General features: G+C 38.7%; 1 protein-coding gene across 1 annotated transcript in view; it reads right to left on the minus strand.

The window, feature by feature from the left end:
* LOC122808412 overlaps positions 1-15,636 on the minus strand; it is a 234,597-nt gene that overhangs the window by 131,639 nt on the left and 87,322 nt on the right. The gene's annotated exons all lie outside the window — the stretch shown is intronic.

Below are 15,636 nucleotides of genomic sequence, written 5' to 3' on the forward strand. Positions count from 1 at the left end.
CTTAAAATCTGACATTTGTGTAACCAGTATTATCTAGTTTATTGTATCACCTATTCAGTAATGTGTTCTGTACCATCACTGCTTGATTTTCTGTATTTTTGATTCTGTAGCTTTATCATGTTGGTCGTTTTTGGGGCTTTTCTCCTTGGGCCTCTACTGAAAATGGGCTCACCCTGGCCCAGTAGACCTCCTGGTAGAAAAATGCAAATAAATAAATAAATAAAATAAAAATTACTTAGAGGGGCTGACAAAGGTTAAAGTACTGCAGAATAAGGAAAATCACACAAAACAAGAGGAAGAGCAAGTGCAGAGTACTAAAGAGAAAATAGGGGAGTATCTGGATAAGATGCATACCTTTAGAAAGATTGCTGTTAAGCAGCTATTTTTGATAACTCCAGAGCAGAAAAACCATTGGCACAACAACTTAGGTAACAGTACACTGAAAGGGTTGTCACCAAACATAGAGATCCTATAACAAGAAAAATAACTAGAGATTCTAGAGATATTCTTGAAATTTTATGAACATTTGTATAAAGCAGAGAAATGTGGAAATCAAGAAAAAGTACAAATGGAAAGAATTATGCCACGGTTAAAGGTAGAAGAGGGTCAACATCTAACAGTTAAGATAGGAGATATTGAGATAAAAACAGTGATGTATAATCAATCTTTAGGAAAGGCTCCAGGAAGAGATGGTATTCCTGTGGATGTTTGAAAATTAGGAGGAAAGAAAGTAATAAATATCTGGAAGATTTTGTTTAACAGTATTTTAAAAGGTGGGGAAGCACCAGCTTCCTGGAAGAAAGCTATAATGGCTGTGTTACCTAAAGATGGCAAAGACCCCTCAGACCCAGTTTTATATAAACATATTTCAATTTTAAACCACAATTATAAAGTGTTTATGCCTATACTAGCTAAAACAATGGCAAAGATGCTGCCAAAATTGATAGATATGGATCAGTGTAGTTTTGTGGAGACAAACATTTGACATTAATAGAACATGACAATCCAGAGAGAAGCAGAATATAAGAAAATACCTCTGTTGTTGGTGGGTCCTGATGTAGAAAAAGCATTTGACAGAGTAAACTGGGATTTTATGAGTAGTAAATTAGAAGCATTTGTGTTGCCTGATACAATAATAAGGTTAACGAGAAGAATATATGAAGGATTGGAGAAAGAATTAAAGTGTCGGTTCCTATCAGTTAAACTGTGTTTGAACAGAGGAACCAGGCAGGGGTGTCCTCTTTCCCCTTTGTTATTTGCTTTATATTTAGAGCCATTGGCAAAGGAAATAAGGGACTCAGAACTGTCTTTCGGCTTTTCCTGGTTAGGGTCGCCACAGCGGAACTCTGGTCCGCTAATGATTGGCAGTGAATTTTTACAGCATCAAGTTGCCAGCCCAGCACCCAACCTTCAACAAAGGCACACCCACTCACACTCGCACCTACCTGCATGTCTTTAAATTAATTCGACTGCAGGGAAGACATGCAGACTCCGCACAGGAGGCACTCCAGCTGAGAATCAAACCGGAAGGCCTCTTGCTGTGAGGCGACAACATTAACCGCTGCACCACCCTGGCTCTAAATAAGGGACTCAGAACTACAATGATATAATTAGAACTGTAATCAAGAAAAGTTGGCTTTATTTGTAGATGATATTATTTTGTACCTGAGAAATCCAGAAAAGGATATTGCAGTGTTGTGGAACATTTTGACACACTTTGAAGTCTTTTTGGGATATAAAATTAATGAAAACAAATCAAAGGTACAGCCGTAAATTATGTACCCACATACGAACTGGTTCAGCAATACCCATATTTATGGGGACACGATAAGGTGAAGTATTTAGTAATCTGGGTTGAAAAGACTTCTGCTATGGCAGCTAAGGATATGTGGGAAGAGACTAAACAAAGGTTAACACAAAAACTGAGAAACTGGAAACTTATTTAAGGATATGGATAGTAAGGTTCAAGCAGTGAAAATTATTTTAGTCCCTTTAGTCTTGCATATGAGTCAAGCATACTTTTATCAATCAGAGGAGAGGTTGTGGATAATAAATATTAAAGAATTGAAAGCATTTATCTGGGAGGGAATGAGGGCAAGAGTTAAGTGGGATAAGCTGATCCTTCCACTAGAACAAGGTGGTTTAGGTTGGCCTGATTTGAAGGGATATTTTAGAGCTACATAGTTAAAGCTCATATGTATAAAGCAAACAAAAGATTATAATTCAAAGTGGAAAGGGATGATGATGAAGCAAGAAGGAAGTTCAAGAAATAGAGACAGAGAGTGGGATTTTGGATGCAGATCCTTAAGGAGAATAATAACAGCCATACAGAATATTATATTCATAAAGTAGCAGAAATGTTCTAATAACTAAGCCAATATGGGAATAAAGAAAGAAGATTTTCCAATAGGAATTACTGCAATTAGGGGCACATAAAATAGACAAGAGGGGGCTGGAATTTATTGGAGAAACCTGGCAAAGAAACCAAGAAAGTAGGAGCAAATAACTCAAGTAGGAAACTGTAGTAGAGTGGGATGAAGCCAAGAAGATATATGGATTGCAAACTAGAGACTGCCTTCGCTAACAGGGCTTGAACTCAGTACAGGCAAAGAGAAAAGGATAGGGGAATTTTAAGTGAAATACCTGCTCTGGTAGAGTTTTTAGTTTAATCCAGAACAGAAGCAGCTGTTAAAAAGTGATAACTCATAGGGCATATAAAATATTGCATGATAACTATATGAATCAATTAGAGGAGCTTAGAAAAGACTGAGAAGAAAGACTGTAAAAGCAATGTACAAGAAAATAACGAGAAGATATATGTATGACTCCCAAGTATGCAACCAAGTCCATAAAGTTTAGGATCTTTGCTTGGAAGTGTTTGTGTAGGTATTTTATACCCCAAGCAGACTTCAAAGACTTTTTCCTCTGGTAGGTAGCAAATGTTGGAGGTTTGATGGAGAAGAAAGAGGTAACTGGGAACAATGTTTTTGGAGTGTAATGATTTGGCAGATTTTAAAAATTCCTTCTGGAGGACTCTCTCAGAAATATTGGGCAAACAAATGTCTGTAAGTGAGGAAATTATTCTTTTGAGCAGGGATACATGATCTAAATTGTCAAGACATAAGTCCTTATTAAGTTCAATTGTGCTGGCTGCCAAAAAAGCAATTACTAGAAAATGGAATCAAAGTCTACATCAACCAAATGACATACTAAATATTATAAAAGAGATAAAAGAACTGGAAGAGGGATCTTTAGAAATGGGAAGGAACAAATTACATAGAAGTAAATGGAAATTGTGGGAACAATAAGTGCATAATAATGGTCAGTAGGAGGAGAGATGAGGTTTAAGGGAAGGCAGAAATTCAGAATTTTTTGTAATGTTGGGCTGATGATAGTACGAAAAATATATGTGATGTATATTGTATTTAAATAGAAAAATGTTAAAAAATGGTTTGTTTTCTTTTCTCTTAATGTATGTTTGCCTATGTCTTAGGTGATAATTTAATATAGATGTTTAAAAAATGAGTAGCTATCTCCAGATAAAGTGCCTTGCCTTCCACCACCTGCTTTTCCTTTATGCTTTTCTTCTCTTCTCTTCTTTGTGTACCTTTGCTTGCTATACTTCCCCATTTTCCGTTTTCCTATGGTTCCATTTCCTCCCTTTCATGGAACCAGCATCTGCTCAGGTGACTGGATACCTGATACATGCCTGTAAATTATTACTGTGCACCACCTGCCAACTTATGCAACCTGCTACTGTCCAGTCTTATGAAGTTCCTGATACCCAGTGCATGGCTGCTTCCTTGCTGCCAAATTTAATTCTTAACCAGTTTTGTTGAGATTTGCTTTCAGTTTTCAGTATTGCTCTGTTTTCAACATCAGGGCATGGCTAACGGCTCAGATGTGTACTTTGTCACCATTTCTATATTTACATATACTTTACACTGCAGTGCATTGCCACAGTGGGCCACAAGCCTTGGTCTGCCACACAGTTCATGTCTATGAATACTGAACGTATAAATATGTAGGCTTCTGCATGTCCTACTTCTAAGGAGCCCTTCTTTTATATGATGGTCACAGCTCCACTAATTTCATACCTCTACTTTCAGAAACAGAACTTCAAAGATTAATGGTTCATTTCTAATACACAGCATCTGTCTTCTTGATATCCCCTCCCCCCACAAAAACTCTAATGACCGAGACTCAGTCGTAAAGTCAGGTCACCAACCAGGAATGAAGTGTGGCTCAACACTTCATCACAGTGTGTCACTAAACAGGTATTAATAATCCATATTACTATTAGTGGATCAGAGTCTGTTAACATCAAGACTTAAGTAAGACTTTTATATAAAAAAAAACACAACTACTATTTTACATCACATTGTTATCAAGATATGTTTGCAGTAATTTCAAGATTTATACTCCAGTTAATTACTTAACAAAGTCTCATAAAAGCAGCTGTACCCAGCTGTCTTCAATATATTTTCCCTGGAGGGACAAAATCATTTTTTGATTAAGTACAAGGTAAGGAGGAAATACAAAAGCTTGTCCAACAAAAAGTAAGCTGTAAAACAGAAGGAGATTCTGCTTCTTGTTCTTCTGGTAATAAAGACCACACAGGGACTGTACCTGTGAAACCTTTTCAAAATGTTCAACAGAAAATGTTGGAGAAAAGGAAGAGAGCACTAGAGTTGACTAGAAGACTCAAGAGTAAGTTGGAAATGAAGCAGAGACAGGATTTTGGAGATGAACAGTAATAAAACCAGTAACTTAATATGAGGATTACAATGCACTAATTATATTTGTGAAATATGACAGAACAAGAAAATCTGGAAATATTGTACTTTTTTCAGAATTTGTTGGACTTGTGTAGGACTCTAAAGTATATGCCCTACTTCAAGTTATTAATCTTCCAAAAAGTGCTTTGGGGAGGGGAAGAGGAGGGAGAAATCTAACTATAAGTAAAGATTTTTTCTTAAATAGTACTAGTTTTGTGGCATGTGGCTTTCTTTGCATGCTATTAGGTAAAGATTTTTCCAGTTATTTTTAAGCATAATGGGTATTGTAAACAGGTGCTGCTGTTCTTTTTTTTCTCCCTTCTCTATTTCATCTTGTTCAGTTTCAAGAAATGTAGGCTCTGCAATCTAAAAAAAGCCTGGGTGAAAAACATGATAAAAGAAAGATAATGTGCTTTTTCTCATTTTTGCATGGGGGAATGACTGGATTAAAGACCTTAGGTTGATTTAGTAACATGTTTTAAGAGAGAGCAAGTTAATAAAAAAAGATCAGTGAATATTATGGAGCTTTTTTCTAGAAAATATATGTGTGCTCAGTAACAATTCTGCAGCTTGTCTTCATGTTTCTATGGAAATAATCTGATAAAGAGAAACTTGGTGGCTGGTTCTCATGTCTCCATGGGGACAATCTGATAAAGAGAAACTGGCTACAGTCTGGTGGAGAGTGATTGGCTGAGGAAGAAAAAGAAAAGAGAAATTGGATAATTTTCTCTGAAAACATTCAGGGTGTATTACCAAGGTAGATAATGTTCTCTGAAAGCATTCAGTGGCTTCCCAAAGGTAGGTAATATTCTCTGAAAGCATTCAGGGGTCTTCCCAGCTGGGAGAGCTATAAAGATAAGACAAAGCAAATCAGCACTTAGTAGAAGCACAGGCTGCACCATGCATCTTACCATGAATAACCTTTCTTTTAGGTTAACTCAAGTCTGTCACTGTCAGTTTTGGACTTTTCTTCCTACTGGAAGGGTAAAACTTCAATATTTGAAGGTGTACATAGTTTCATATGTTAGTATTAAGTTAATAGGTTTTAGGAGAGCATTGGGTGTGTTTTTTCAGGGCTTTCAATAAAACAAATGGTTTTATAAGATATGACATAGGCTCAAATGGATATGACAAGAAACAACTGTATAAAAGTTCAACCTGCCAGTATATGCATGTAATACAAAAGCTGGAACTAGACATTTAACAAAATAGGTGTTATACATAAAAGGTAGGAATAATAACAATTTAATACAATGATGCTCTCTGTTGTTGTTCTTCTTCTTCTTTTGGCTTTCCCCGGTTAGGGGTTGCCCCAGTGAAACTCCGGTCTGCTAATGATTGGCAGTAGATTTTTACGGTGCCGAGATGCCAGCTCGATGCCCAACCTTCAATGAAGGCACACCCATTCACACATGTCTTTCAAAGGCCACTCGACCATGGGGAGGACATGCAGACTCCACATAGAAGGTGCTCCAGCCGAGAATTGAATGGAAGAACCTCTTGCTGTGAGGCGACAATGCTACCACTGCACCACCGCGGCTTCACAGTGATGCTCTACAATGATGCTCTCTGTAATGTCTTTAAATGTAAATGGCCTCACAGATAAATACAAAAAAGAAAGAGTAGTGAAGTATATTAAAATTGTAGAATGCAAATAGTTATGTTATAGGAAGCACACAGAAAGAACTGAACATGTAAATTTGATAAAGAAAGTTTTTTGGGAAGGTTATTCAGCAGAATACTTGGGACAAAAGAAATGAGGAGTACTTACATTAATTGCAAGATGAGCTCCAATAGTGATATAAGAAGATAAAAAAGATAATAAAAGCAGATTTGTAGTGCTAAGGGGCTACCGTCAAGGGAGGAGGATTACACTGGCATGTATTTACAAAAACTGCTCTAATGGAGCTTAAGAAAATTCTAGGAGAAATAATCAGTTTTCAGCAAGGAATATTAATTATAGGTGGGGACTGGAATTTGATTTGCAACAGTGAATATGTGTTTGGGGGGCCAGAAGGGAAAGTATAAGAAAGGAGGGTAGATTGTTGAAAAGAATTATGAAAATATTTGTCATGGAAGATGTGAATTCAGTAATAGGGGTTCAGAGTGAATTTACATATTATTCCGCAAGATATAACACTAGGCTAGGCTAGACAGAATTTACATTTCACAGGAACATGTGCATTTAATTGAAGGTCTTGATACCCCAAAACTATTTCAGATCATGTGCCAATAATAGCTAAAATAAAAGCACAGGGTAATGAAATAAAAATGAAACAGTGCTGCTTTCCCATCTATCTGTTGAACAGAGAGGAATTTAAGGAATGAGTAGTGGAGATTATTCAGGAGCTGTTTAAGAGGATAGAACTTTCTTCTAAAAATATCTCTAAGGAGTGGGATAAAATTCAGGTGGAGTTGAAAGATAGGGTGGAAATAAAAGAAAGGGAGCTATGGTTAAGAAGTAACAAGAATTATTTAGGGGGACTGACACATGTTAAAATATTGCAGAATAGGGGAAATCTCACAGAACAAGAGAAGGATCAACTGCAGAATGCTAGACAGAAAATAAGGGATTACCTCAATAATATGCACAAGTTTAGAAAGGTTGCTATTAAGCAATTGTTTTTGATAACAATAGAGCACAAACACTTTTAGCACAATGACTCAGGAAACAGAATGTAGAAAGGGCTGTCACCAAATGCAGGGAGCCTGAAACAAGGAAGGTAACAAGAGAGCCTGTAGAGGCATTAGAAATATTTTGGAAATTCTATGAAAGTCTCTATAAAGCAGAGAAATATGAAAATCAAGACAAGATACAAACGGAAATGTTTGCGGAAGAATTAAATATGCCAAGGTTAGAGGTAGACAAGGCTCAGTTACTAACAGGATAAAGGCAGATGACATAAAAAATGTGATGCATAACCAACCTATAGGAAGGTCCCCAGGAATAGATAGTATTCCTGTGGAAGTTTGGAAGCTAGGACAAAAAAAACTGATAAAAGGTATGGAAGGTTTTGTTTAACAGTATTTTAAGAGGAGGAGAAGTACCAACGTCCTGGAAGAAAGCAATGGTAGCTGTAATAACTAAAGAGGGTAAAGCCCCATCAGATCCAGCTTCATATAGGCCCATGTCAATACTAAACCATGGTTATAAGGTGTTCATGTCTGTAATGGCTAAAGGAATGGCAAAAGTAATGCCAAAACTGATAGATACAGATCAATGCGGTTTTGTGGAGGGGAGACAAACATTTGACAACATTAATAGAATATTGATAATCCTGAGGGAAGCAGAATGTAAGAAAATACTATTGTTGCTGGGTGTTGATGCAGAGAAAGCATTTGACAGAGTAAGCTGGGATTTTATGAGCAGAGCAATGGAAGCATTTCAATTTCCTGAAAAAAATATAAGGTTGATTCGGAGGATATATGAGGGATCTAAGGTGAAAATTAAAGGGGTTTATATTAGATAAATAAAAGTTTACCTTAGCGAACGCTCTAATAATCGCAAATCCCAGATCTCGATATGGTTTCTGTGAGATCACAGTAAAGTGAACATTGGAATATTTGCCCTTTCCTCACTGTAGTGCAATCTAGGAATTGGTACATATATTTAGTGGGGGGTGTGGAGGGCACAGCCCTGCACAATAACTATTTAATTATCTAATATAAACCCAAATTAAAGTGGGTGGGGTCCTCTCTGATAACTTCTACTCGAGCAGAGGAACCAGCCAGGCATGTCTTTCCCCTTTATTATTTGCATTATATTTAGAACCATTGGCAAAGAAAATAAGGGACTTAGAAATTCAAGGAAATAATTGTTATGGTACTCAAGAAAAGCTGGCTTTATTTGCAGGTATTATTTTATACCTGGCAAAACCAGAAAAAGACATTACAGTGTTGTGGAATATTTTGAGACAATTTCAGATCTTTTCGGGATACAAAATTAATGAAGCTAAAACAAAGGCAATAGCGGTAAATTAATGATTCTAGTGCTGCACCTAAGGATATGTGGGAAGAGACTAAACAAAAGATAATACAAAAACTGAGAAAATGAAAGCTTTGTTGGATGGATATGCATAATAAGATACAAGCAATTAAAATGTTTTTAGTCCTTTTAGTCTTATACATGGGTCAGGCATATTTTTTTCAACCAGAGGAGAAGTTGTGGATAGCAATTAATAATGAGATGAAGGACTTTATCTGGGAGGGGAAGATGGCAAGAGTCAAGTGGATAAGCTGATTCCTCCAGTATAACAGCGTGGATTAGGTTTACCCGATTTAAAGGGGTATTTCAGAGCTACTGAGTTAAGACTCATATGCATAGTGTGAATGCTGCCAGCCTAGCTAGATATAATTTTGTAGATAATTCTGTCATTTGTAAATATTAATATAATCCAAAGGCTTGTTCTCTTAAATGGAAGAAAATGGTGTTAAATGTTGAATATAAAAAATGTAACAACAGTGCACTCTGCTGGAAGAAAGCTGATAAGTCAAGCCTTACATGACTGATCTTAAACTCAGAGCCGTGGTATCTGAGCTAGCAAATTCTTTCTATTGTTTTGAGACCAGAGTTAATTGCTAGATTTTACATATATAATCCCCGGGATTCACTAATCTTCCGTGTAAGACTAAATTAGTCTTACATGGAAGAGCCAGTCTAAGAGTAAGACGGCAGCGCGCCATGCATATTAATGAGGGTGCGCTGCCTCAACTCTAAAACTAACACGGAGCGTGGATGAGTGTAGGGGTGTGTCGGACTGCCGATCAGTCCAAAAATCCATGCCCCTGCAAGATTGAAACTCGGGAAATGTCTAGTTACATGAGCGAGTCCACTCACATGTGTACATTCTAACACTAAACTCCCCCATATAGTAAACCCTGTACAAATATAAAAGTAAAAGAAATGTTTTTTTTTTTTTCATTTCCGATATAGCTGCCCGTATTTGTGCATGTTTGCGCGGGTTTGCCCATTGCTTAGCTACAGTTAGCAGTTTAGACACCGAAGAGGATAATAAGAAAAATATATGCAAATTAAGTGAAATAGTGATAGCGTAGTGGTTAGAGCCTTCGCACAGAGAGGCATTCCCGGTTCGAGTCCCACCACTACACTTTTCATTTCCTGTTGGAAATTTGTATACAAAAATATTTCCTGACATGTATTATTTAAAGTTTTGTAAAAAGCATTGAAATGTTATATGTAGTAGTGAACGAATTTTATATATATATATATATATATATATATATATATATATATATATATATATATATATAGGAAGGTGAAATGGTTATGCATACTGATGCATGAGTAAATTATTTTAAGCAATGTGAAGCACTGCTAAGCACATTTTACCAGTATTCAGCATATTTATATTTAATTGCTCGTAGCTGAGCATTGCATTAACTAGCCCAATGTCTTTGCACGGAGCTGCGTATTGCGCAAACTAGCGCAAACAGAACATGTGTGCGTGTAGCTGTGCACCACACTAACCAGAGCAACATCGGGCAATGGCAAGCAACATCGGGCAATGTCAGGCAACGTCGAGCAACGTCGGGCAAAGTTGAGCAAAGTCGGCTAAACACGGCCACACCTCCTTCACTGTACCTTAACCATTGAGGTCTGGCCAGTAGGAAAATAAAAAACAGTGACAGGGCTCAAACTCGGGATACTGTGCACTATAGTCACTGTACATAACCACTAAGCCACGTCAGCATTTCATAACCATGCACTTTCAACAGACACATATCTATCAAAGGAATATTAAACATTGCTAACATCAGCTAAGTAGGTGTGCCTACAGCTGATTTTTTTCAAAACTGGCCAATCACAAATAAGTGTGGGAAATGAGGCATATTTAAGCTCCACAGGCAGGAATACTTGCCATAACTGGTTGTAGCTCCCTTCTGCAGTTAGCATGGCTGGTGTTGGAGAAGGCACTCGATTTCAAGTGCAACATTGGGGCATTGAGGAGACCAAAGTAATGGTTTAGCTCCTTGTCCACAATCACGAGGAAAAACTCCTGCGGGGCCAGTACCAGGGCATCCAATACAAAATGGAGGCCTGGAACTGTCTAGCTCGTGATCTCACCAGTGCCACTGGTGTTCCTCGGACTGGTGAGCAGGTCAGGCATCATTACTCTGACCTGAAGTGACGCAAGGAGGATCAACTGGACCAGTGGATCCAGGAGGCCCGTGGGATGGCAAATGCCCCAGTACTGAGTAAGTAGCCATTGTATTAAGTATTTAAGAATTGCTATTCTTGTCTATAATATGGATAGGTATGTCTCATTATCACTGCATTTACTTCACAGCTGCAAGTGTCCGGGCTATGAATCAGCAAGCCCATGAAGATAAGCTGCAAAGGCTGCATCATCAGGCAGGTTAGTAATTATTCTGAATGTACTGTTATATAAAATAAATGAGAGAGGCTTCAAAAAAGTGTTTTAACCCAATAAATAAAGGTATAATAAATTTTTAATAATTATTCTGCATGTGCTGTTATATAAAATATATGAGAGAGCCTTCAAAAAAGTGTTTTAACACAATAAATAAAGAATAAAGGTGTAATAATTCTTTAATAAAGGTATAATTCCTGTAGTGCATCTGTGTGATTTTCTTTGATATGTTGTTGTACTGTTGCATTTTAGAAATAGTACTGTTGTATTAAGCAGTGTTAGTTAACCCACACTTGGGTAGGCCCATATAAAGTGGATGAAGGGAGTGCCAGTAGCTTTTATGCATATTTACAGCCCTTAACTGTTGGTTCATGCCCAGCATGTACAGGTTAATCTGGCACATGAGTAGCTTGGTATTGTGTTCCCCAGAAATGTCACTGTGCTGCCAGAAATGTAGGGAGCTGTTAACATATAACTGATAATTTCACCTGAACATATCTAGATAACTATATGAAAGTAGAGCTGTCAGTGTACCATCACAGCAGTAGTGTGTGTGAGCAACTCTCAAAATATGTAGCAGTAACATCTGCATCCTGGACAGTTTGTATATCAGATACAGCTCATTTTAACTGCAGTTAATATGAATGTAGTGTAAACTAGAAGGATATATAAGTTGTTAACTGAGCTATCTTTTCCACCCTACTGTATGTGCATAAAAATGCAATTCCACACCTCAATGGGTATGTCTAATCTCAAAACATTTGTTGGGACATATGTCCTACTGATTTATAAATATTTGCATTCATTTTTATGCATGTGCCCTGTTCAAATACCACAATTTTGGTGGCCTGTTACCATCAATTAAACCTGCATGCTGTTGTAATGTCCACTATTGTTCTATATATGCATGTGTTATGCTTGCTTTTCAACTGTTGAAACACTGGTGTGTTGGGTTAATGGGAATACTTCTGCATGCTGTTATAACTAACTGGGAATGCTATTGACTGTTACTAACCCATATCTTTATTAAATTCTCCAAAACATAGTTCGTATGGGAAGGCCGGTCCCAGCGGACCCACCTGTCCCACCTCAGCTGGCCATGGCACATGGCACCAGCAGGTCTGGTGCCCAGCCTGGGACCTCCTCCTTTGTTGGCCCTGTGCCACCTTTGGGTGGAAGCGCTGCAGGGGATGGGGCTCGCCCCCCCGTGCAAGCGTGGGCAGAGGAGAGCCACCTATCACCCTTCGAACGGTCCGGGCTGTGGTGCGTAGAGAGATCAAGTGTTCTGTTGCAGAACCTCTACGCCAGCTTGAGGCACGAGTGGTGCAACTCCCGGGTCAGCCTGCCCCTTCTACACAGCCCCCAGCGCAGCCACCCTCTGGGCTGTGAAGGTGCAGTGGTGACTGCCCATGGGTGGGGATCTCAGTTCCACTGTTGCCATCTGTGGGTTCATGGGCTTGCGATTTCCAAACATCCCTCCCCGTCAATGGTGTTCACCCACACATGTGTCATATTCCACCCTGTATGCATCTTGTTTGTCTTGTCTGTTTACCTCCCCAACCTACCTCCCCAAATATACCTACTTCCCCTACCCCACATTCCACTCTCACCTGAAAAAAAAAAGGGTAATCTGCTCCCAAAGAAAATTATGCCCCATACATAGCTGCCCATTTTGCACACATGTCCCCTGGACACATAAAATGTAATTTAATTGGCATTACAACATACTTTGTTGTCCTCACCCCTCTCTCAGGGGTTGAAGGTTTCATATTTACCTCCAAATTTATTCCATATGCACAGCTGTTGCTATTAAAGAAATGGGCAGCTATGGACCTTCCCTACACCTGTCCTGCACATCCCGAGCTATTTTCCCTACTGTCTTTCCCTCTTTGTGCCCCTTTTTCACCACTTTCCTATCTCCCCATTTTCTTTTCTTTCAAAGAAATGAGCGCGGGGGTTAGCGAGAGTAAGCACTATTAAGCAGTAGTTAGCGGGTTTCCATGAGTGTGCGCTTGTTTGCGCTTAGCTAAGCATTTGTAAGCATCTTGCAAACCCACGCAAACCCGCTTACAACTGCTTAAAAGTGCCTTAGTCACTCTGTATGTGAGGGCCCTTGTTCTGCTCAGCAGCAAAATAAAACACCTCTGTCAGTCTCGAACCCGGGACCTTGTACACACTACACTGCATGAAGTACCACTAAACCACAGTAGATATACAAGTTGGTACTGAAATAAATATATCATGCATCAAAATGAGTGAATGTAAAGGAAAAATAGGAATGCTATACCACACAACTTGTTCTGTGGATCTTTACCAACAGTTGTTGTGGGATTACATTACATGACTGTGATAAGAGAAGCAGACATTTTAGCAGGAAATAATGTTGCACCATCACTTTACAAACTCCACACAGTATCACAGCAGGACAAACACTGGCATATCTGTTTAGGGCAGAGGCCATACCTCCCAACTGTCCCTAATTTTCAGGGATGTCCCTGATTTTGAAACAAAATTTAGCTCTGTCCCTCTGAATCCCTCCAAAAACTACTGACTTTGGCCAGAAAGGTGGTGAATTACATGTAATGAGTAATGACAATAATTAAGAGTTAGACACTTCTTTTTCTTCAGAAAAGGTGTATTAATCCATACGCTCTGGTTCTCTCAAAGTCTCAACTTAATGGCACTAATATTTTAAAGGTGTCCCTGACTTTTTCTCTACTTTTCCCTAAGTCTGTTCAAATATGTACCTGAGTGTTTGAGAGGTCTGGCAGAGGGAGAAACACAGAGGTATATCAGCCTTTCTGCCGTTACACACTGTGCAAATAGCTTTGGAAGGAATTCTGAAAGCACACCCTTATGTAGGAATACAACACTGAAATACAAAAGGATGTAGCCATGTACTGGTAGCAACCAACTGTAACAATGCCATTGCTCTAGTGCTGAAAGGACCTGTGTGGTGCACACACAAAGAATAACAGGCTAATCTCTGGCTACCATGTGGATAGGTCCACAGTTGGGAGTTACACAGACAGACTACTTGCCTTGATAAACTAACATGTACACAGCAACCCTGTAAGTCCAGCAAGAAAAATTTCACACAATAATACATACGCTCTCTGTACTTCTGCACCCCTACCCAAATGTAGAATATACCTGTGTGCGCAGGGTCTACCAAGGATGTAAGCATACTTACAGTGCTGAAATGTGTCCAGTTTTCTTAAGCAGCTTGTGCTAATGTCAACAATAAAAAAACACAAACTGTTTAGAACTGAGTAAATGAATATTCACAGTATAGCAGTTCACAAACAATTATTGTGCCAAAGGAATACATCTCAATATCTAGCTTTGTATGGCAGTTAATTGTAAAATTTGAAAAGAAAGTACATCCTCCCATGTATCTTGGGTTAGCATTTTGAGGGGTGAGTAAATTTCTACACTGACAAGTGTGTACTGGAAGCAGCAACATTTTGGTCTAAGTACAAAATGTAAATCACTGGCTATACCACTGGCTTCTGATATAAGAACTATACCAACCTTCTGTCTTAAACAATGATGTCCACAGCAAACAAGGATGATCTCCATCTTGGAAAGCTGAAAGGGCCACACCTACCTGAGTTAGCAATTTACAGTACTGGGTTGCTATGACAGTGATTACTGCAATTACTACACAGCAGGCTGCATGCAATTAGCAAATGGTGGCCACTAATTGGTGCAGAGGCCATCACATGCTCATGTGCAAATACCTACAAAAGCAGGCTGCAATTGCTGCCAACAAACTCAATCACTCTGTTGCAGAGACTGACAGAGAGAGAGACAGAGAAAAGGAAAAAGAAAAAGAAATAATACCAAATCATACAAAGGAAAGGTATGTGACACATATGTATTTACTGGCATGTAGTAGATGTTTTTGAAGAGTAGCCTACATAATGTGAACCATTCATATGTGGCAGCAGTACTTATCTATGCACAGATGTCCTGCTTAACTACTGCTATGGACAATACAGTGTGTACCTGTGGACAGTGGGACATACCTGTGAAATGTGTAGCTCAGTATTAAATGTCAAAAATCTGATCCATGTTATCTGTGTTCTGTACAGCAGTGTGGCCAATGTCTGTTGGGGGGATTAGTGCTGACATTATATATACATGGGTGTGACAGAGCAACACATGCATGATAGTCATATTAAAGTGTAGCTTAGCATTGGCAACTGCTATAGCAGTCTAGTAGGCTTAGCTAGCATTTGTAGCTATATATACCCCCTCTAATGTTAGTGTGTGTTCACATGTGACACCTGTTTGTGTTGCAGCAAGGCCCAACAGTTCAGCTGTGAGGTCCAGGGACTTACAACAGTGTGGACCTTGTGTGTGTATGCCACACACATACGGAGAAATATATATGTGTCATATATATTCACATCTGTATATGTGCATAGAGCAGGGGACATATTGCAACTGTTTGTGAAGGG

This window comes from Protopterus annectens, chromosome 8.part0, assembly GCF_019279795.1.
Source record: "Protopterus annectens isolate FY-2018-M chromosome 8.part0, PAN1.0, whole genome shotgun sequence".
Taxonomy (NCBI): Eukaryota; Metazoa; Chordata; order Ceratodontiformes; family Protopteridae; genus Protopterus; species Protopterus annectens.